This window comes from Amblyomma mixtum, chromosome 5 (assembly GCF_055824585.1).
Source record: "Amblyomma mixtum isolate Tamu chromosome 5, ASM5582458v1, whole genome shotgun sequence".
NCBI classification, from domain to species: Eukaryota; Metazoa; Arthropoda; class Arachnida; order Ixodida; family Ixodidae; genus Amblyomma; species Amblyomma mixtum.
The window spans coordinates 25,126,468-25,147,975 of record NC_143016.1 but is presented as its reverse complement, the minus strand read 5'-3'; positions in this window follow the sequence as shown (position 1 = coordinate 25,147,975).

Sequence of the window (21,508 nt, the reverse complement as noted above, 5' to 3'; positions counted from 1 at the left end):
TACTGCCGCAGTGCGTATGTTGAAAGGAGACAATGAAAGAGCAGGCAGATGCAGAATATGACGTGCACACCTGCACTTTAATGATGTTCATAGGACATGTATCTTAAAACTCGGCTGGTCAGAGTGGAGCTTGAATATGGCGGGACAGTCACCTGTTTCTGTTCTCAACTGTGCTTTTGTGAATTCCCCCAAGTGAAGCACGTTTCTATTATTGACCAGTCCTCGAGAGTCAGGTCTTACAGGAGCTTTTTATAACCTATTCACTGTCGTGTCCACGCGCAGTAGTGAGGTTGGCTTTTTTTGTCGCAGTTTTGTCTCACTTTAAATGTTGGCTTTTCACAACGATATTCAAAATGAACAAAGGGCGAGCAACCAGGGTTAGTTCAGCGCGGCTAGGAATTCTGCTCGGCGTATGCCAGTCCCTAACTTGCGTTAAAAGTTCTTACCATGCAGCGCAGGCATATCCTCTCATTGTTAAACGAACCATCTGGAACCTTACATTTTTATGGTAATTGCGTTTATTAAGCGTGCACTTTCCTCCCTTCTAAGCAGTTACCTTTGCTAGAGCACTGGTGTTCCTCACAAGTCATTCCTGACGTCATGAACGCCTAACGCCTTTTTTACCACAAAAGCCGAGTTTTCGCAGTTTTTAGACAGTGTGATAAAAATGCGACAATGCGACGGCTTTGCTTTAAAGAAATATTACAAGGTATAGAGACGTTGCCATTTTGGACGTGCTTCATTCTTAGTGAAGCTGAAGCTCATTTCTCCATCTCATATGCTGAGCTTCCAAAGCAGAGCATGAACTTTCGTTCGATTATGACACACATTTGTACGGAGCTTAAAAAAGGAGCTATACATTTTTATTAAAAACAATGACGTGCGTCCCTTTGAAACTATGCAGCAAATTTCATTGATAGAAAAATAGTATTGACGCGAAGAAAATGAAACCAATATAAGTCTCGTACTTCGTAAAGGAACGTCATGTTTGAATGGTAGAATTGCAGTCGCTTTCGCTTTCGCAATAAACGCTGACGTACTTGGCTACAGCGCGTAGCCATTCCTACCGGAAAGTATGGTTATGCGACCGCTTATGTGAGCTGTTCTCGTACCTAAATGGGTTCACTTCACGCCAAGGCAGTTGGCAGCTTTCGCCACTTGAATGATCCGGGCGTAGTTTCTATTTTGTCGTCACTGCTTCCATTTTAGTTCTCACCCCATTGGCGCGTAACGAAACAAAAACCTTTCAAGACCATTTTTCGAGTGACTATGCTTGTTTTCACGGTCATGGGCGTTGCAGTAGACTCGTTTCGTTTCCCAAACAAAAACGAATGTGCGATAACTGTTTATATAACCATTATGCAGCAATAAATATAAATTTCTTTTTCTTGGTTCCGTTTTTCAATATTGCATGCCCTCATTTTGGTGCCGAGCCATTGCTCTTTAACATCCTACGCAGACCATTTTTCTTTTCAATTTGAAATGCCTTGGAAACATGCACACGCAGGTTGCGACGACTGTCGCTCTGTTGAAACTATCACACATGCCTCTAGATTCACCACAAAGGGGCGCAGTTCGAAATAAGATTAGATCTGCAGTTGTTTTGGGTTTATTTTATTTTCGGCAGTTTTGAGTGGTTTTCATCGATGGACAGACACAAATTCACGGACAAGGCGAGGCGAAGATATAGGCGGCAAATGTATCCCTTCATTAAAGCATTCATATTAGAGCAGCGGCTACTTGCTGCCGACATTTAAAATGATAGATAGTTTTTGCCTAAACTTTTCAAGGTGTGAAAGCAGAATTACATGAACGATAACGATGACGATGAGGGCAGGCAATTATCCGCCTGTGTCTTCGCGCCGCAGATTGAAATTCATGAAGACCACGATGGGCAATGCACAGCGCGAAGTGTGTTGCAGTTGAACACGAGGCGTACTCGGCTGCAGCGATAGCCTTTTTTTTTTGCTTTATTATTCTAGTGCTCTCTAGCATTGCCCAGCGAAGCTGATCTGTTCGCATCACCGCTGGTTGGACTTATAGTCGCGGCAATATTTGTTTGATTTCTTTTGGTTTATTATTTCACTTGGCACAAACTGACAAACATCGAAAGATCTTGCTCGGGGTTTACGAATTGCAATACTTCTTTCACGGTAAAAGAAAAACGCGCCAAAATTGTTTGCAACAACACAGTATTTGCGAATATTTGGAAATAAACTGCGAGAATTGAAAATTCTCTTTTAATATTGGGCATCTTAAATTGGTACAAGATTTTAGGTACAAGGAAGGAGCATTCGCTCCTAAAATCTTGACTACTGGTTTTTAAGAGCAATTCATGGCAATTTGCTTATGGAGGTAACGTAAAGTTTATCAAACTCTACTTAGTAAATTTCTACTTTTCTTCAATAATGACCTCATATTTAACATCCGGATAAAATGTCTGAATCTTTCTCTGCCGAATTTAAACAGCAACAAATCACTGTAAAAGTGCAAGGAGACACAATTGACCTTTCCACAAATTGCAGCGCCGCGCCATCCCCTAGCGGATCCGCGCAAAGCATGATGGGAGAAAGGAGCGGTCGCCGCCCGCGTCGTCTGCTGTCAAGCGTGTTGCTGTGTTGTTCCGCCGTGTTCAGGCGTTGTGCGTCTTCTCGCGCGCGTTGTAAATGTTGCAGCGCACTGCTGTGGTGGTTATCTCTTAGTCTTTCTGCAATTATGTGGGGATTTTTTTAGACATTCGACATGTTTGCAGATTAGAATCGCGGTGGCGGTCAAAGGTGCTGCGTGCCCGGCTGTAGTAACAACACGAGAAAGGACATCAACATTTCATACCACGTATTCCCCAAGGACAAGAAGCTGAAGCTAGAATGGGTGTGCAGGATAAATCGGCAAGGTTCGCAAGGGCGATTTACCCTGTGGAAGCCTTCGAAACACCACAAAATATGTGGTACGCATTTCAACACTAGCGGGCGCAAGGGATACATGGATCGTCTCTCCACGAACTTTCCACACCGAGTGTATGCGGAACGGATGCCTGCTGTGATTACGCAGAGCAATGGGCACATGCGAATCTCCAACTTCGGCTGGTGACCGCGGCAGAGGGCGTCGCGACTAGGTACGGCCAGGACGCCACAACCGGCAGCCTGAAGGCCGCCCGTAATGCTGCTGCATAATTTTCGTTTTTTTGTTTTGTTTTTTTTTGGGGGGGGGGGGCTTTTATGAATAAAGTTATTCACCACCACCATGGGCACATGAGCGGCGAGGGCTCTGTGTATACATGCATTGGGAGAACGCCGGTCTTTGCGTCTGCTGGTGCTCGGCTGGTGATTCGTGGCCGCGGAACGCGACATCCGACTGTGTCACGCTTACTGTGTCAACCAACTGTGTCATGTTTAGCAAATAGCTCGTGTTCTGTCTAAGGGAGTGCTTGAAGATTATATATTACAGCAGTGAACATTTACCGCATCAGAATGAAATTTACCCAGCAGTGCGCCGATGAGGACAACTGCACTCATACTGTTGTTTACATCGCTGCGTACGAACAGTTAGTACTTGTTCTCATGACATAAAACGCAATCGGCGCTTTAGTTCTATTAATCAACCTGTTTTCTTTTTTACCGGCTGTAGCCGTGCTTGTTTACGCAGTGCGATAATGTGCGGGAAGCGATGATGCGATCGCACGCCTGAGAAACAACCGCGGGCTGTTGACATCGCGCAGGACCGGCGCTAGTCGTTTTTTATCCCGGCTTCCTCCGACGTGACCAGTACTTTATTTTAAACTACTTTACCCAGAAGTATGTTTGGCGACAGTTTGCTTTAATTGAAACGGCCTAACTTGTTATCCACAAGCTAGCGACGGCGACGACTGCTGCTGGCCGTAAAGCACGGCTCGGCAGTCTGGGTCACACCGGCGTTTCACGTTCATCATATGCGTGCTCAGCGATGTAAGCAATAATTAATTTCAGGTCACTATTGCCAAAGCTACACTCGGTGACCATTTTCATTCGCTAAAGCTAGTGATTCGCTCATCACGACCGCCGCAATCACAGATCATATCCTACGGACTCGCTAGGCCTAGTCGTCGCGGAAGGGAAGGGAGTCATCGTCGACTGAAATTAATTTGGCAAGCGCTTATCGCTGGCGACTGGTCAGGTTTGCACATGTGAAATATGGCCGTTCGTTTCGCTCATTTAGAAGCGCGAACATATTTGCACCGCCGCCTCATCACCGTGCTTTCGCTCAGCCGCCGACAAGGCTGACCGTCCGCCGATCGGATTCGTCGGTGTCGTTGGCCTGAAAAACGTGTCCCACTGCAATCATATTATAGTGAACTAGATATTTCACTATAATCACATGCTGCTGTTGACTGTGATAGTGTCGTTGTCGGAACAGTGTGACCACCGCCGTCGTCATCGTTGTACACTGAAAACGAGCTGAGGCTTTCGAATGCGCTTGGAAGGTTTCGTGTAGCACCGCGCGCGTCCGTCGAGTCCGAATGTCATTCCAGTTCTCGAATATCATTCGACTCAGATGTCATTCGAACGTTCCCATGTAGCACAGGTATAAGAAACAGCGATGGCGACGAGATGGCAGAGGAAGGCTTTCCGGTGAGCAGGCGCAGTCGGAGAGACGCACGAAAAGACGCGAGCGCGGCGCCGCGGGCGCCGCGGCGCTCCGTTTTCCCAGAGTGCTTTGCGCGGCCGCTTGGTGGCGCGGCGGAATTTGTGGAAAGGTCTATTGGACGACTGTGCTTTTCAGCGTGGAACATACAGCGCGAAGGCGCAGAAAAGCCGCTCTCTGAGTGTCATTTTCATGGCTTTGACGTCTGTGCTGCTTGCTTCTAAAAATGAAAACAAGATTGGCTCTCGGCAAATAAAAAAATTGTGCGCTTCACAATGTTGGGGCAAGTACCAGAAATAATCCAGAGAACGGGTTCGGAACAGCCCATTTTGTCCAACTGTCTACAGAGGGCTTTTTCGTGTCAGCTTTTCTCTTCACAAGGCTGCATCAAAAGAGCTAAGGGTTTAGCTGTCTTTCCCACCACTCACACATTTTCAAACTGGCAGCTTCTGACGCGTGTTCTCCGCAGATAGCGCTGTTTCTTTGGTTTTGTTTTCCTGAACTTGAAGCAACATTTCTGAAAATGACCAGTGCTCCGGCGGTCTGCCGTGCCTCAGGCTGTCGAGCTTCGATCAACTTTTTATCGTTTATTTTTGTCAAGGCTAGAAAATGGCTAGATTTCCTCTGAGAAGATATAATTCGAAACGAAGTAATCTAAAGGGTTAGGATATTATTGTTTTCGCCTGTTGGCGAGAAAACGGCATTGCGCTTGCGAACGCCAGTGTTACAGATGTACGAAATGGCTGGGAAGGGGAAGCATTAGCTTCTGTTATAAAGTCACCAATTTACTTAGTTGAGATCGCTTTGAAAGTGCCCTGCTTTTTTCTCGCGTTTCTGAGCAAGCTAGCAATCACAGCTGATCCACCAAAGTTTCTGGAGCTAGCGCACAGAGAAATTAGAACATGGCTCCAAGTGATACGATATGATACAAAGCGATCTACGCGCCATTTCCCAGTATGACTTCGTTTGCGAATGGAGGCGCGCAGGAATGATTTGTTTCAAAGTTAGGCCTGTTCGGTGCCCTCTTCTATTGATTCGAAGTCCATGCCCTTTAAAAATTCGTTAGGCGGAAAGGTTTATTGGCTTAATGATATTTAACTAGGCATCAAAAACATGTGCGCTTAGGTCAATCTTGGTAAACAGTGTTAACAGCTTGGTAAGACAGTTCAGCACATCTTTCAGATCACTGCTTTTCTGTGAACTAGTGCCTTCCTAGATTCAAGATTTTCAAGATTCAAGATTTCTTTATGTCTTCCTTTAGTCTCGCACTTTCGAAGAAGTCAGGCATGCAACCGATAATTTGAGTTCCGTTGCTCCTGTAAGCTTTTTTACATATTAATTTATTTCAAAATACTCTGCATTGCAGCACGCAGTCGTCACAACGGATTTTCTTCGGATCAAAAAGCTTGCGCGCAAATGTCCTACGAAGCCTAGAACTTGACCCAGAGGATAAAATTCCTGAACAATGATATGTGTACCGGTTTCCGTCCCACAAAATTCCACTTGACTTTTGGTCATCTACAGGATATAGGCCAGTAAGCTTTGTGTTCCTTGTACTCTTTAACTACATTAACCTGGTTAGAAGACATAGCTCTAGCCTTCTAAATCGTTTTCCATTCGAAAGACGCGATTGCACAAGGCACCACGTATGTATAATACTTATAAACAAACTTCAGTAAAAGACCAGGCAGATGCAATCGCCTCCAAAGATGCCTATTGGGTGGTTCTTGAAGTTAGGTGAATGGCGAGGTGCTAAAATTTGTGAAGAAAAAAGACTTAAGAACCTATCCTATGTTACGATGGCCATGTTGATGTGTTTATTAGGCGGTTCATATTGCCTTTGCCTTAAGAGTTCCGTAATTAGCTTCGAAACACACCACCACAGTTTTACTGCAAAAAAAAAAAAAATATCAGCTGCACGAAAGGCACTCGAAAGGCACGTCAACACCGAAATGTTGCCGCTTATCTCATATTGGAGTTCTCTGGCTCCATGCCAGTAATAAAACTAGCCGGCTTGGATATTCCTCTTTTCCTGCCCATCAAGAGATGGGGTCCATAAGGAGGATAAGACGAAAGTTTCTGTCTTCCGAATTCATTTTCTTGACTTCTTAAGTTTCCTTTAAACGTCATAACTTCCTGAAGTTATCTACTTTCGACAGAAGCAACGGAAGCCTTCAAGCCTTGCGCCTTAATAGGAAAATGGCATTGTGAAAATTGAGCATTACTGTATTAATGTGACGCCTCTAATACAACTTCAACGTACCATATTTACTCCTCCAACAACGCAACTTAACTATGCCTCCTAGTTCCCGTTCGAAATTTATCTGCGATGCGCGTTCCCTCTCCAAGTTTCTCTCGGGGCCGTTTCCTGCCAACTTCTCTTGTTAAGTACGGATGGAGGGCTGCTGCATCGACAACTGCGGCAGAACATTTTCGTGCCTCACTGCACTCCACTGGCGCGTCAATCCATTACTGAAATGACTCTGGCCGATATTACTTCCTGTTATACGAGCATCCGAAACAAACACGAACCTTGTATTGGGTGCTCCCGAAAGCTGGATAACCTCCCCGAAACAGCTGCAGCGAGACTATCATTTTCTTTTTCCCAGAAGGACGCGCGAAGCCGGACCTCTCTGCTCCACTCTTGTCGATGCCCTGGTCCTTAGCTCAAGGGAAGCTCTCACGTATTCAGGCTGACAAGGCAGGCAGTAAACACTGCACGTGGAGTGCTTTTGTGTTTTAGCTGGTTGCAAGCTTATACGTAAATGCTTCCGTGTTCGACTTCTAAGGAAGCCCTCTTTCTTTAGAATTTTAAAAGTGGGCCATTCTCTGACGTTTACGAATTTTTCGCTCGACTCTTTCTTTTTTCCTTCTGCGCTTTGCTTTCGAGGAAATTTTATTATGAGATAGAGCAAGATTGGAAAATGGTATTAGAGATGCAGCTTTCGTACGTTGTGCTTTTCAGCACAGGTTGAAGTTATTTCAACTAAGTTCTGCTTTTCACTTTTCACGTGAAAAAAAAGGGGGGTGGGGGGGCTGCGGTCAAAAAGAATACCTGCATAAGAGCTCCCTCCTTCCTCTCTTCTCTAACGGCGCGGTTCAGGTGTTCACCGAGATATGCGAGACAGATACTGCGCCATTTCCTTTTCTCAAAAACAAAAAAAAAAGAACAAAAGAGCCTGAGCATGAAACTAGAGCATGCATCGTAGAGGTCGTGGTTATATGCGAATGTGGTCTCAAAGCACCCTTCTGTTGGTATTGTAGCCAGCGTAATGCTACATAGGTTTTTTAGTGCACTAGTACTTGTAGTGGCCATTCCCCGCATTTAGCTGTTGTGTGCTTGTTTGCATGTATGTTTGTATGAAGCCAATTTTGTGGCAGGGGGCACCTCAGTTAACTGTCAGAGGCTATTCAGAAAGAGCAACCTGAATCGCAATCCAAACCAAGCAACCAAATTCCCACCGATGGCAACGCCTGCCGTAGAATATGGCAGTGGCGCATCGCTTGACCGCTGCACCACTGCGCCAGAAGTGGTAGGAAGACTCCCAGAGATCTATTAATGTAGAGAATGACCAATTTCGCATACATGGACAATAAACAATTATCGCTATCCGAATAACTACCATTCGTGAACACTAGATCTAAGTACCGGAACTGAAGTTAAAACCGAACTGTCAGCGCAGCTAATTCTCATTTGACCTAACTACGCAAATCGGCCATAGTTTTTATTTTTATCTATTTTCTTAGTTAGTTGTCTATCTCTGCGAGACTACGTAGATTATGCTTCAAACCGTAAGAGATCAACCATGAGTGTATGTGCCTTCGCAGTCATCCATAAAAGGAAGCAAATTACGTCTCCATTATAGCAACTGAAATAAAACCTCCCATTGGTTTTTATATAAAATGGCACCAATATCTTTACAACTTTCAGCAGAAAATTTCGGATCGGTTACCCGTGGCATCAGAGGTTTTAATACTGTAGTGGAAAACGGAGATGCCACATTCCAGTAAATTCCTCGGCGTTCTTTCTTTTCCGAGAAATTTCGCAATATGCGCACCAAGTACATATTCGGTTTGGTTTGGTTTATGGGGTTTAACGTCCCAAAGCGACTGAGGCTATGAGAGACGCCGTAGTGAAGGACTCCGGAAATTTCGACCACCTGGGGTTCTTTAACGTGCACTGACATCGCACAGTACACGGGCCTCTAGAATTTCTCCTCCAAAGAAATTCCAGCCGCCGCGGCCGGGATCGAACCCGCGTCTTTTGGGACGGCAGCCGAGCACCATAGCCACTGAGCCACCGCGGCGGCGTACATATTCGAATATGAGATATATTGCTAATGAATTTCGTATGTGCGCGAGGTAGGAAGGTGTATTACCATTATTCTCCGATCCTCTTTCGTGTGCATGACTGTTCGGTTTGGTTTATGGGGGTCTAACGTCCCAAATTGACTCAGGCTATGAGCGACGCCGTAGTGAAGGGCTCCGGAAATTTCGACCACCTGGGGTTCTTTACCATGCACCGACAACGCACAATACACGGGCCTCTAGCATTTGGCCTCCATCGAAGATGCGACCGATGCGAACCGGATCGAACCCGCATCCTTCAAGTCAACAGCCGAACTCCAAACCGCTGAGCCACCGCGGCGGCGTGCATGCATGATTGTGAAATTTAGATATCAAGCGGTGACTTTCTTGTAGCGACGAGACCACTGGCGGTAGTCTTACACTTCAACGGCTTCAAATTTGGCTTGGTAGCTATCACGAGAATGCGTCCATCAAAGAGAGCACTTGAAGCATTTATTAAGCCCGATATATATCGTTCCAGTAGACCTAGCATAGTTACCTGCACTGGAGAGGCTATTTTGCCTGCAAGCTTCACGACATCTCATGTACTTTGGAGGGATGCAACGAAAATGTTTTGGGCCCGGAAGCTAATAGTTGATACCGATATTACATACGGTGGGTTACATGCCTCTGAAATAATAAAGAGCCTAAGAAGTAATAGCTAAAAAGTTCACTATTCAGTATTAGTACCCCAGCCTGCTAGTTAGCACACCTTAGCTATAATTTCATGCTCCAAACCACAGATAATGCTATGAAGAAAAAAGCGCTCTTCTACGTAAAAAATTTTTTTTCTTTTAAATTGCAGGAAATTTGAGGTTAAGCACCCTGTGTAACGTGTTCTTTCTCTTACTGAATTGTGTTCATGCTTGTTGGAAATACTGGAGATCGGAAGGAAGCGTCACGAAAAGACGAACCTGCCCAGCATTGACCAAGGTCCGTTTTGACAAACGCCAGTTTTCGCCTGTTTTATCTGATTTTATTAGCAGGAAAGCATATTGTCAAATCCACATCACCAGCGTCTTGCATGTGCATGTCAGGTGCATATAATCTCGCGCGCTTGATTTTCTTCCTGTCATCGAGCATACAGCCAAGCCGGTACGGTGTAATTTCCCAGAAACAACCATAGAGAGAAGCTTCCATTTCGCTTTAACTGGCTCAACTATGCTTGAGTGTCGCGATGAGACGCAGGGCTTCGTCTCTCTAGTGATATATTTGTCGATGCTAGAAGCGTGTCCCACCAGGCATCGGGTCCAGGAGCACCGCCGCTGTGCCGAAGGAGGAAGGAACGTGGGCCGGAGACGGGGAGTAGGGGAAGTGAAGGAAAAACTGTATTCACATATTTACATTATTTACATAGAGCGGGACTGAGAATGGCTCTCAGTGGAAGGGCAACGTCTTCGTCAACCGTAGTCGACTGGAGCTAGCAGGCTTCTCTTGGCCACACTCACGGCCGAGTTAAATATCGTTCGGTTTCCCCAGATCCCTGGCTGGGGAATAATGGTCGACGAGCACTGTCCAATCAGATGGACCGAAGGGGGCGTTCTTGATACCACCCACGGCTGGGCAGGTGCGGGTTTTTCCACTCTCACGCCGCTGGGTCGATGAGAGGGGGAGAATGCTGACTCATCCAGCCCTGTGGGAAAGGAATCTCCCGAAGTCCTCCAGCAGGGGAATGAACTTGCCTCCCCGCCGATTGCCCAGAACGCGAGTCGGGGACACAGAATTCTTCAATTATCCGCCAGCGTGACGACGCCGCCAGGTCGCCTCCGCATTCACGGTGGTTGCTCGGACAATAGCTCCTGGGCCTCGCCTGCCTTCGTCGCCGCTGCACTCCCCTCAAGGAATTTCGTTGGGTTTACTGCTGACAATGGCCTTTGACATTCCTGCTACACTAATCCGCTGAGGCTCGGAGGGGCATTCCAAGCATCTCACTTCCCATGGTCGTCGCGAGGTTGTCGACCTTGGCGATTGTTCACGGTAGCTGCCTGATCGGGCCCACGTGGTCCGAGTGGACACAGGTGTGACGGGAACACACAGAGTTAAGGGGGGGGGGGGGGGGGGGTAGAAACACAACAGCACGTCCGCCGCCCGAAGAGGTCTCGTAGTGGTTGCAGCCAACGCTGCTGCGCGCAGAGACCTGGAGTTGTGTCCGTTCGGCTTTTGGTCACAGCTGGGCCCAAAGGTTCTTCTTGCTTCGTTGACAACTGTAACGGTCTCAACCAGCAAGGTACACAGCCCAACAAGCAGAAAGCGCCAAACCGACTTCAAGAACTGCCAAGCTGTTTTCGGTCAACAAAACCTCTTTAGAGAAAATGAGCTGTAGCGTGAAATTTACGTCCTCCTCCGAAAGTTGACATGTTTGACCAAACCAGAATACCCAGAGCTTGTTTAGTCAAAAGGGAGGAAAACTTTCTAAAATTTTGGGGGGGGGGGGGGTGCCGTAGCACAGTTTTTGTCACAGAAAGCCACCGCCCGTGAGAGCACAAAGGGAAGGTGGAGCTGCTGAACACACATACAAAACAGACAAAAATGATTCCCGCTAAAGCAAAAAAACAAAATACAAATTTGCATAGCGGAATAACGTCTGGGGAGTCAGGAAAGGGCATTACACGGGAAAGCTTCGGCTGAGGCCATCAGCGTTTCCATTACCTCGCACTTTACTGCAACGCATGTAAACTGAGTCCGGCAATGCCAATCTCCAAAGTTTCGCTCTCATCCTTGTACAGGAGAGATATATGAGCAAAAGACAAAAAACAAGCATTAAACTCAATATGGGATTATGCGTCATATCCGCCCCTTGCGCAGCCGCGGTCCGACAGCTGCTTCAGCAGATGAGACATTGCATAATGCTAGGAATTTCAGCTTGCATTTCTGTACAGGAGAGTTAAATGAACAAAAAGAGACAAGCATTCAACTCAAGAACAGATTATTCCTCGAATCTGCCCGCAAACAGCGGTGCGACTCAGGGAATTTACTGGTTCCTATTTTTCAGCCGCCCCCTGCGCGGCCGCGGTCCGATAGCTACTCTAGCAGGTGCAAAATTACACAAGGCTAGGAACTTCAGCTTGGGACCCTTAACTGTTCCTCGTCCAAGTCTCGCTGTTCTGAAGTTGGGCCGACGCTCAGAAAGCAGAATGCGAGAAGGGAACAAACGAGTGCGAATGCCGTGCCAGCGTATCCGTCTCTCACGGATTGGGTTCGCGCGTTGCGTTCTCTTGGCTTGTGTTCCCACGGGGCGGGTGCGAACTCTTGAGCACCGAGGTGGCAAATTGGGGCGGCTACGCGGTTCAGATTTTAGTCGAGCAGTCAACAAGAGCCGCACTTTCCCCTTAATTAACTCTTCCCGTTTGGCCACCTCTTTACGGTGCCGCTCCGTGGAAACCCTCGCTGTTGGTTTGCGGGGCGCGTCACTAGCCATCGCGGAACCGTCACAGGTTAAGTCGTCGGCGTTCGCCTCATTGTCAGTTGGTGATCCAGCCTGCTCTGGCTCACTACCGTGAGAGTTTATGGGGGTTACAGGGCCACGTTTGCCCTCTTCACCCGCGTGCTCTGCTGGCGCTGCGAATTCTGGAGTCTTCGAACTGGTGAGGACCTGCGCAGCGTTATCTCCAAGACTAAGGCCCTTTTCTTTGGGCAGCATATCCAAGCGATTTGGGAAAATCGAGGGATGCTGCATAGGCAGGTCTTGGGAGACGGCTGCCTCGGTCAGACGCAGCTCGAGCGGGCTCTCGATCGCGACGCGGGCAGTAAGTTGGTCGTGTTGGATACCTTTCCTATCTTTATACTGGCGGTACAGCAGGCCAGGACGGAGCTGGAAAGGTATGTTCTTCCGTGACACACCTATGTCACTTTGGTGACTCAAATTTCGTAGAGTCTGGTCTTTCTCTTGCTCAGCGGTGAACGTTTCTCTGTCCACACGAAGGAGTTCGAGAAAGCCATCTGAGTGGGGCAACACTAGATTCGTATTCAATTCCTCACCTAGCCCCAGCTCATCACATGCGCCTGCTTCGGAAGACTCACTATAGCCTGCACTACTGTCGGTACTCTTTACCGCTGTGCTAGAGGTGAGTAAGTCCTGGGCTGGCTCGTCATTAGGTAGCGCGGAGCCGTCACGGGTAAAGTCGCCGGCGTTCGCCTCATCGCCAGTTTGCAATAAAGCCTGCTCTAGCTCATCACCGTGAGAATTTACAGGCTTCGGGCTTACAGGTTCAGGTTTGCCCTCTTCAACCACGTGCTCTGCTGGCGCCGCGACCTCACGAGCTTTCGAAATGGTAAGGACCTTCGCAGCGTTATCTCCAAAACAAAGGCCTTTTTCTTGGGGCAGCATATCCAAGCGATTAGAGAAAATCGAGGGATGCTGCTTAGGCAGGTTTTGGGAGACGGCTGCACCGGTCAGACGCACCTCGAGCGGGCTCTCGATCGCGACGCTGGCAATGGGCAAAGACACGCTGGTTTCAGTGGAGCATAACTCATTTTCGGGTGTTTGGTCGCGAGCGGCTGTCGTTCCCTGATCGTTGAACTGATCATTGTTTCGAGGCAGCGCTGAGGCGCATTCCTCGCTTAGAATAGAACTTGCAGTTGCCGCTTTCAGCGCGCGACTGCTTTCTGGAGGACTACATTTTTGCGCTGCGCCTACGTTTTTCTGGGTTGCAAGGGAAATCTGCGCGGCATCGCGCTTTTCAGCTAACGCCGCGCTCTGGCTTGGAGCGCCACAGTCGCTTTCAGGTGACAGACGACGACGCTCTGTGCCGCAGATTATCACATCAACTTCCCGACTGCCACTGTTCTTCTGAGCAACTACAACGTGCGTAGCTGACCAAGCGGGGCTCTTTGGCTGGTCGCTGACGCACTGATGGGGGCGCTGCTCGCTGCTATCACTTCGGATTTTAGACTCGGTCTGTACACGAATTCTGAAGTGTCGGAAGAGGGCACTTTTCGCTTTGTCGTAGTTTCTGGCATCCTCATCGGACAGTCGCGCTAATACGGCGCTGACATCGCAAGGAAGGATGGCCAGCAACATCATTGACCATTCGCCCTGATCTAGTTCTTCTTCCGCACATATCTGTTCAAAACTCGCGAGGAACGTTCTGAAGCTCTCGCCTCTCTGAAAAGTCCGCAACCGATCTCGGGCCCTTTTCCGTCTGAGAAATTGAGTCGTACGTATGAGCTCCTGCTGCTCTCGTTTACGTAGTTCCTCGAGCTCAGCGCGTCTCTTACGGCATTGCTCCTGCCATTCTATTTCAACCCTGTCGGCCTTCTCCTTGCGCTCTTTTTCAATCCTGTCAGCCTCCTTCTTAGCGGCTTCCTTGCGGTAAAGGCGTTCTTTTTCAACCCTGTCGGCCTCCTCCTTGCGTTCTTTTTCAACCCTGACGGCCTTCTCCTTGCGTTCATTTTCAACCCTGTCGGCCTCCTCCTTAGCGTTCCTGATTCCCTCCTGAATGACTTCCCAGGTCTCCAAAATTTTGTCTCCCTCCTTAGCACCACATTCCCTAATAGCCTCAATCAGCTGCGGCTTTCTGTGACTCTTCCTGGCCTCAATACCCAGCTTTTCACATAGCAACATCAACTCTGGCTTCTTTAGCTTGCTCAAATCCATGGCAATTCTCGAACGAGGACTTTCAAAAATAAGCTGCTACGTGAAATGCTTAAGCGAGCACGTGCAGAAAAACAATCTACAGGTAGTGATAAATTTCCAGAGTTATCAAGCCTGGCAGATTCTTAAAGAAAGTCAAGCGCTCACCACTGCTGAAGCCAGGACCAAGCGTGGAAGATCCCGCCGCTGCCAACCAGTTGATATATTTGTCGATGCTAGAAGCGCGTCCCACCAGGCATCGGGTCCAGGAGCACCGCCGCAATGCCGAAGGAGGAAGGAACGTGGGCCGGAGACGGGGAGTAGGGGAAGTGAAGGAAAAACTGTATTCCCATATTTACATTATTTACATAGAGCGGGGCTGAGAATGGCTCTCAGTGGAAGGGCAACGTCTTCGTCAACCGTAGTCGACTGGAGCTAGCAGGCTTCTCTTGGCCACACTCACGGCCGAGTTAAATATCGTTCGGTTTCCCCAGATCCCTGGCTGGGGAATAATGGTCGACGAGCACTGTCCAATCAGATGGACCGAAGGGGGCGTTCTTGATACCACCCACGGCTGGGCAGGTGCGGGTTTTTCCACTCTCACGCCGCTGGGTCGATGAGAGGGGGAGAATGCTGACTCATCCAGCCCTGTGGGAAAGGAATCTCCCGAAGTCCTCCAGCAGGGGAATGAACTTGCCTCCCCGCCGATTGCCCAGAACGCGAGTCGGGGACACAGAATTCTTCAATTATCCGCCAGCGTGACGACGCCGCCAGGTCGCCTCCGCATTCACGGTGGTTGCTCGGACAATAGCTCCTGGGCCTCGCCTGCCTTCGTCGCCGCTGCACTCCCCTCAAGGAATTTCGTTGGGTTTACTGCTGACAATGGCCTTTGACATTCCTGCTACACTAATCCGCTGAGGCTCGGAGGGGCATTCCAAGCATCTCACTTCCCATGGTCGTCGCGAGGTTGTCGACCTTGGCGATTGTTCACGGTAGCTGCCTGATCGGGCCCACGTGGTCCGAGTGGACACAGGTGTGACGGGAACACACAGAGTTAAGGGGGGGGGGGGGGGGTAGAAACACAACACTAGGCCCTCCTTAGTAGCCTTCCTCGTCTCTGGCGTCCCGTATACGTGACCACAATTCTAAAGCGCCTTCAGGTCATCTGTCACCTCAGGGCTGGCCCGTCTTAGCGGCCAGTGGGAGCTGTTGTTACTTTTGTTCTTGAACGCTTCTCGCAATGGCTTTCATAGCGAAAGGAGCCGTAATGACGCCCAGGGTACGTAGACCAGTACACTGCGACCGGCGGCCACAACGCAGTCCGCCCTTATTGACGAAGGATGCTCCTGTTCGAGCCGAGTTCTTTTTTTTTGTATTCTGCGTTCACGTTTTTCATGCAAATAGAGACGTTCCAGAAGTGCATTTTCTCGGCTGTTAACTTCCAACTAACCCTCTATCTCAACTTGACATCACTGCGAAATTTTTATCCCACTTACGTCCCCAGTTAAGAGCGTTTTCAGAGAATAGCGTCTAAAACGGCAGCAGTGCGCAAGCACTGCTCCTGCTGTATTCCACACGAGAATATGACGTAAGGGTGAAACCTCATGCTCCTATCCGAGCCGAGGGGCGAGAGCACTAAGGATGAAAGCCGCTGCGCCTGTCAGCAGCCGACATCTGGCGTCGCTCCTTTCAGCGATAACGTCAATCGATAGGCGCGGCCGCCCCAAGGTCCCTCTGCCGCTCTAGGGCTCTAAAGACCTAGCTTGCATGCGGCCGTGTGTATCTTTGATAGCGAAAGGTGCGCGCGCGCGCTGCCGTTCGCCTCTTAGCGCACCCCCTGTTCTTAACTCCTGCTGCCTAGGCCGAGCCCAACGATTCTAGCAAAGAAGGATGTCAGACGCCAGCGAGGACCCAGAGACTGATCGGAGTGCTCGGCGTACTGTGCAGCAAAGCGGACGCAGACAGCGGCACCGTGCGGCCAGAGAGATCGAAGGACCAGCATCAGACGGCACAGCAAAGCGAGCTGGTCTAGCGGAACATGATCTCACCGTAAAACAGCGCGCTAACACGGGACGAAGAAAGTACAAGTACGTCTTCGTTACCATTGCGAACGAGAAGCAGATGCGCCACCCTGCCTTTGCATGCAGGAAACGCGAAAGCTTCGGCGACAGACGACCAGTGAAGAACGAAAGCAAACCAAGCGAGAAGAGGACACCGCAGTGAAGAAACGCCAGCCAGAGGACGAAGCGTGCTGCCAGAGCTCGTGGTGTTTCTTCGCCATTTTTGTCCTCGTCTTTGGTTGCTACAGTGTTTTGAAGAGGCATTCATTCAATGACTGATGAGTGTAATCAGTTGCAACAGCTTACACGAGTGGAAGCGAGCCATCATAATCTCGCAGAAACGACAGCGGCAGGCATTGCTGTTATTCATTTACCATAAACAACACTGCAGCAAACAGCGAAAATAGGAGAAACCATAAAAATAAGTACGAGATGTACTGACGCAAGTTCAGCCACGAAAGCAGAAGCATCATTTTAAATGATTTCATCACAAAATAATTCAAGCAAAATCACTACTGCTTATGCACGTTGCTCGCATCAGTTTTTCTGATCGTACATACAGTTTTTCTTTTATATACATAAACGAGCTATTAAAAAGGACGCTGAGATCATGCTCTGTTTTTTAAGATTCCTGATTGTAATGGAAGGATCCAATGTAATGTCTTTGTGCGCCTGAAAAGGTTTAGCCTGTAGAAAAGCCACATGATGGATCGGCACTTAGACCAATCAATTTCCATGAAGTATGTGCTCAGACAGCCGTGCGCTTTGGTGCGGGGGGTATTTGCTATGTAGGGTCGACCTCCTGACTGTCTGCCCTCTCCTGATAGATGTTGGTGTCTCCCGTAGTTTTGATGTGCGGGTGGAGGGATAGCGTGATGACGGTGTGAAGAAGTATGACGAGATAGCAGAATCCGACCTGGATAAGTATGGCTTCAGGGAAGTAAATGTTGTGGTGCTCCTATGCAACATTTCTTTTTTTTTTTAAATTCAAAGATAGCCAAATGTTTTGAGGCGTCACATTAGCGCCACAGAGGCGTGAATTCGAGTCGCACGTAAGCATATACTTTTCTCTTTCTATCCTTGCGCGCGCACGGACTCACAAAAACATGTAGACAAGGATAGATCAAAATGCAGCCGTTAAATGCATACCTGCAATAAAATTGAAAAACAAGCGTGGTTGCTGTGAGCCCTATGTCCCATGCCACCTTTCCTCTTTTCTGAATGTACAAAATCACCTTTTTTAACACCTCGAAAGAGCAAGGTTCTGGGCTAGTTGGTAATGCATTTAAAGGAAGAAACAGCGCGTCGAAACACGTGTGTGTGTCATTTCTTCGTGTGTCCGCGTTTCGTCGCGCTGTTTCTTCCTTTAAATTCTCACCTCGATTCACGCTTTAAGGGCCACAATGCCTATATTGATGTTTGAACATAGCGGGCTTTCAACGACCGTGTCCTTCGCACTCACATTCGGTAACACGTCGACAGCCACCATGCAGGTTACCATAGTGCACAAACTTCGGTTGCTGAAACGCGACCAAAACTTGACTAAGGGCGCTTTCTTTCTCGGAGTCCCAGCTTGACTAGAGCTTCCGTTCCGGAGCACGCCCACTACTTGGGCGCCATTTTACTGGGCGGTGGGGCGTAAGCATTTTGCCGTCGCTCTTCTACCGGGTCTTGTGTTGTTCACCTTCAGAGTACTGGCTCGGTGACGCTATTTTATCGCATTTTCGAAGACATTCGACGCTCTCTATTGCCTCTAGACGCATCCATCTTTGTTATGCGGTCTCCTTCCAGAGAGAATTCTTGCGCAGCGGCCATTTCTTTCCGGAAAGCACTTCGTCTTTTTTCTTCAGGAACTGCACTCAATCTCCCCGGTACTCACCACAAAATTTCTTCTCCCTGTGGGCTTCCTCGTGCGGTAGCGTACAGGGTTGCTTGCCTTAAATAACACTTCGCCAGTCAAAGCGCACTTTAATGCGTCGCTCTGTACTCTGCCCTATTAAAGCGAGAGCATTATAATCATGAACAAGGGGAAGCTTTGGGCCAGTGGATGTACCACATTAGTGGCACAGTTAACATATCAGTTCTCATGCTTGGTCGTGCACGCGACACTGCGCCTACCTTCCGCCAACGCGCCTGCAGAGTTGAGACAGCTTGCAAGGGGCTGAAAAAACAATTTGAATGCCTTGCCTACCCGCCATCCTCTTAAGGTTATGGGCCATCTTGTGCACATAGGGCACAACTTCAAGCGGGCCTTTGTCCAGAGGGATCTCCTCCTCCTGGCCACACACCTTGTTCCGCAGTTTCCACAGCAGAGATTCCGCCACTGCTTGGAGAACGGGTGGTGGAAAGCCTGACTGCAGCAACTTATCCACTTGGCACTAAAAACTACCAGCAGCTTTATGCTAACATGACTTCAAGAGAGCTGACCTCATACAGGTCATTGCTATGCCTCCCTTAATTAGTTTGGAGTGGCAGGAAGAGAAGGGTAACACGGCCCTTTTTGAACGCGGCATGTAGGCCCAGCACACGTGGTCATTGGCGCTGAAAGAAAGCTGCAAGTCTAAACACTGAATGCGCTGTGCTTGCTGGTTTTCAAGGATGAAGTTTAAGGATTGGGAACAATGCTTGAAAACCGCAAGTGCGTCCCCCGCGACTGTGTCACGACGGGCTTCGTGGTCAACAATTAAAAGGACTAAGAAATCGTCTACATATCTGAAAACATCTTTAACACCAAGGTTGGCAGCGTCAAGCTGAAGCTGGAGCTTGCCGTCAAACTTCGCAAGGTAAATTTCGCACCGGACCGGCGCAACACAGGATCCAATGCAGATGCCCCGTTTCTGGGTGTACAGGTTCCCTTCAAATTCAACAAGGGTTGCGCAAAGGTAGTACCTTAGTAACTCTAGAAAACCGTCCCTGGAGACACCACACTGGATTTGGAATGACACAACACCTGACAGATCAATAAGCTCGCTGACCGCGGAAAAAAGTATGTCGTGCGGAATTGAGTAAAAGAGCTCTTCAATGTCTATCTAAATGCTGAAATTCGAACCGATGACACACTCCTGCAGCACAGCTGTCACGCTAGCCGAGCTCGCAACCTTGAACGGATCTTCAGGACGGAGGTTGTTGAGGTGCTTCATGAGGTACCTGCTTAGGACCGCCTGCCAGCTACCTTTCTCGGTGATAATGGTTCGTAGAGGTCACGACTGCAAGGAAGTGACGTCACCACTCGTGAAGTGGTGACACTTTCGGGAAAGGAATGAACAGCTACTAATGTAAACCTACTGCCGAGACATTAGGGAATTAGGTTTCGCTGTGAATTTTTTTCTGTGATACCTGCGAATCCGAGCCCGTTCAAGCGATGCCTCAGCATAGCCTGTAAATACAGCCATCAATGCAGCCCGGAAGTTATCGCGCGCCCGCGTTCACTTCATCGCCTTTGCGGTTTCAGATGAAGATGGCACTATTCGCGTTCTGGATGAAAAAGCCTTATAGTAAACTTTGCCACATCCGGAGCCAAAACCTTTTGCTGAGGATTTGGCATAGTTCACTATTACTTATCATACCCAACTACACAGCCAATTCTGTCAAACTATTTTGTTTTCTGGAAAACCTTCCGGGAGTGACCTGAATAAGGACGTGGCTGATGGCTAAGTTAACGGCCACGGTGGGAGTCCTGGGGTATATATGACACCGAAAGTCACGCATTGCGAATCTGGCAAAATCTGGAGGGTCGTGTTATAGGAAGTCGCAAGACAAAAGCGCTTACTTCACAGATATGCACAAGGAGGCGCTGCAACAACGCATTACTTTTGAGCCTTCGCTGAGTTTGGAGCATTCCGCAGCAGAGTGTACACAATTGGTAGTCCTGTTTCTTCACCTTCCTCAGGCATTTACGCCTGTGGATGGTTTGGTTTGGTTTGGTTTGATTTATTGGGGTTTAATGTCCCGAAGTAACTCAGGCTATGAGGGACGCCGTAGTGAAGGACTGCGGAATTTTAGACCACCTGGGGTTTTTTAACGTGCACGGACATCGCACAGCACACGGGCCTCTAGAATTTCGCCTTCATCGAAATTCGGCCGCCGTGGCCGGGATCGAACCTGCGTCTTTCGGGTCAGCAGCCGAGCGCCGTAACCACTGAGCCACCGCGGCAGGGATTTATGCCTGTGGAGAGGAACTGAGTTCCGAAGTTGTGTTAGGTTTATTTATACCTACAGGGCTCAATGGAAAGCTGCTCAATGCGCAAATGTGCTTGCCTTCGCTGCCTATTCAGAGCCTTCGTTCGCATGGCCTCAAGATTTCAACTGTGAGGTTTTCTCTTGGGGAATTTGCACGTAAAATGATGTCACCGTTGCTATAGGTATAAATGGTATAGAGGCCTTTCTTACAAGACAAGCCATCACTTCCCTGGGCTTAGCGGCTTAAATATTTCATGAAGCTATCCACCGAAACCTCCCTGTCCTCTCTTCTCTCTTTCTCTCTCTCATGAGCCGCTGGTTATCTTGAATAAAATGATTTTTCTTTACCCAACAATTAGGACCTGGAGAAAAACAATTCAATACTTCCCCAGCACAAAACTCCAAAGGGCAACGTTTCAAAGAATGTCGAAAATTTCGCACAAAGGGGTTTACGTTGGTTGAAAAGTGGTACACCGAAATGCTAGTATTTATCACGCAAATATATCAAAGATTGTAAATTGACTATCTTTTTAAAACGTATAGTATATGTGACGCTAGATATTCAGAAAAAAAAAAATTAGATGATGGGTTCCAAAATCTATTTGCAAGAAAAATGCGGAGGACGTGCTATATACTAAGTTTACTGCTGTGGGAAATATTGGTCACTCCATTTACTGGCTGGCGCAAAGGAGCGACAGATAGCTTTAATTTCCGAGCTTAAGTCAGCCTT